This window comes from Grammomys surdaster, unplaced genomic scaffold (assembly GCF_004785775.1).
Source record: "Grammomys surdaster isolate TR1022 unplaced genomic scaffold, NIH_TR_1.0 130, whole genome shotgun sequence".
NCBI classification, from domain to species: Eukaryota; Metazoa; Chordata; class Mammalia; order Rodentia; family Muridae; genus Grammomys; species Grammomys surdaster.
In genome coordinates this window covers 798719-801679 of record NW_021604588.1, presented here as the reverse complement: position 1 = coordinate 801679, position 2961 = coordinate 798719, and positions in this window count along the sequence as shown.

The following is a 2961-nucleotide window of genomic DNA, read 5'->3' as shown; positions in this document are numbered from 1 at the left end:
TTGGGTTCATGCTAAGTCTTTTGTGAGAGAAGCTAAAGAAAAGATATTATGGGTGCAAGATGCTATATTTTTTATCATTATTTCAAATTTAAAAAGTATTTTTGTTTGTTTGTTTTATGTGTACATGTTTGCCTGCATGAGTTAATATGTACCATGGGCATACAAGAGCCCTTGGAGGTCAGACAAGGGAGTTAAGATGCCTTGGAATTGGAGTTACAGAAGGTTGTGAGCTGCTGGATATGTGTTAGGAGCTGAACCTGGGTCCTCTGGAAGAGCAGGAACACACTTAACCTCTGAGCCATCTATTCCAATCTAATAACTGTGAAGTCCTCTGGGTCATTCCAGGAAACATTCTTCGCTCATCTTAAATTCCATTGATCTGGCTGTAAATTTTTACATTTCCATCCAACGACAGGAGTGTGTACACATCTGCACATACTGGTTGTGTTTTCTTTCCACTCTTTAGCTGTCATCAATATGTCTGCTCTTGCCTTCTACACGCTGCCTTAAAATGAACATGGACAATGTTAGTCAGCTTATATGTTAAACACTAAAAAGTGATGAATAATTTATGAAATGTTCACTTGATGATCATTAGAAACATTTAAAAGCATGTCATGACAATCATGAGAAGGGAATCACTTTACTAAAAAAGTCAGGTGGTTCCCACATGTACCAAAACCGCTGAAAATTCAAGTTTTTAATATATTTTTTTTACAATAAAGCAAATGTATGGGACTTTCTTTGGGACCACCAGCTCCCAAATAATGACAGAGTGACTTATATTTATCATGGCTGCTTAAGGCCTTTGCTTAGGCCTGTTGCCATCCAGGTCTTATAACTTGTTAACCTGTTTAATCTAGTCTAAGTTCTGACACATGGCTCATTAGTTACCTTTTCCTTCAGTCCCAGCCTACTTCTTCCTCCATGTCTGGCTGGGGAATTCTCCCGCACCTAACTCCCAGAATTCCTATCTCTGCTATTCTCTCCTCCTTTGTTATAGACCATCAGCTTTTTATTGACTGGTGATGCTTCTACATAGTGCACAATAATATTATCCCAACAAGCAAGTTAGGAACCAGTTTGCTTCAAAGAACCCACATAAAGATCGAAAGAAAACCAACTGCACAAAGTTCACCTCTGACCTCTATATGTGCACCCAAGCACAGGGACCCTTGCTCACATACTCACAAACGCAATAATAATAAATACAATACAATTTGTAAATTGTGTAAAGAAAACAAATCTTGATCCTGATTGAACCTTAAGATGCAGTAAAATTATATCATTAAATATGTATATCAATCTTGGGAAATATAAATTTGAAAAAGAACTTACAAAACAGAATTAGAACATGAAAAAAAAGTTCCTTAGAGAGGGGGAGAGAGGTAAATACAGAAGAAGGTGGAAAGAGGGTGCCTTAGTTAGAGTTTCATTGCTGTGAAGAGAAACCATGACCATGACAACTCTTCTAAAGAAAAATATCTAATTGGGGCTGGCTTACAGTTTTAGAAATTTAGTCTGTTATCATCATGGCAGGAAGCATGGCAGCATGCAGGCAGATGTGGTGCTGAGAGGTAGCTGAGAGTTCTACATCTGTGTCAGCAGGCAGCAGGAAGAGAGAGTGACACTGGGCCTAGCTTGAGCATCTGAAACCTCAAAACCCACCCACAGTGACACATTTCCTCCACAAGGCCATGCCTATTCCAATAAGGCCACACCTACTCCAATAAAGCCACTTGCTCTAATTTTTTCAAATAAGGCCACTCCCTATGAGCCTACAAGGGCCATTTTCATTCAAACCACCAAAGAGGATAAAAGGAAATTTCAGGATACAAATAATATGATAGGGAAATGGGAAAATGGGGGCTCTTTAGAGAAGAGAAGAGAGGTAAACACGGAAGGAAGGATGTCTGAAGAGTCTTCATCCCTCATCAAGAAAACTTTGCAATGGATGGAGACCATTACAGAAAACCACAATTAATCAAAATGTAGGATTATGAAGCCTAGCCCTCATAGGTATATCTATAAAATGTTCCCACACCTAGTGCTCAGAGAGCATTGCAGAAGAGGGGGCAGAAAGGTTTTAAGAGCATGACGGTCAGGGAGTTCGCTATGAGATTGTGTCTCCTAGTACTATTAGAGACTATACTCATAGAATCTCACCAATAGGACTGCCTATCTTGTATATTGTTTTACTTCTGTGAAGAGACTCTGTAACCAAGGCAACTCTTACAAAAGGAAGCATTTAATTGGGTGCTTGCTTACAGTTTCAGAAGATTATTTCATTATCATCACGGCAGGAAGCAGACCAGCATAGTGCTGGAGAAGTAGCTGAGAGTTTTACATCCTGAGCTTCAAGCAACAGGCAGAGACTCTAGGCCTAGCAGGGGCTTTGAGCTCATCCTCAGTTACACACTTCCTCCAACAAAGGCCACGCCTTCTAATCCTTCTAATCCTTCTCAAGCAGTTCACCATCTGGGAACCAAATAAGCAACTGTATGAGCCATTATCACTCAAACCACCACATTCTCCTCCCTGACCCCCATAAGCTTATAGTCATATCATTACACCAAATGTGTTTAGTCCAACTTTAAAAGTTGCCAAAATCTCTTACAGTTGCAACACTATTTAAAAGCCCTAAGTCTTTTCTGAGACTCAAGGTGATCTCTTAATTGCAACCTCCTGTAAAATCAAAATGAAAAAGTGGACCACATGCTTCCAATATACAATGGCACAGAATATAACTTACCATTTAAAAAAAGAGGAAAGGAAAAAAAACCTTACAATTTAAAAAAAGAGGAAAAAAAGAGCTAGTAAGTAATACTAGACCAATGCAGGACCAAAATCCAGCAGGGCAAACTTCAGACTCTGCATTTCCATATCTGATATCAAAGTGCTCTTCAGAACTTCCAACTCCTTCCAGCAGGTTTATTTATTTACTGCAATCTCTCCTCTCTC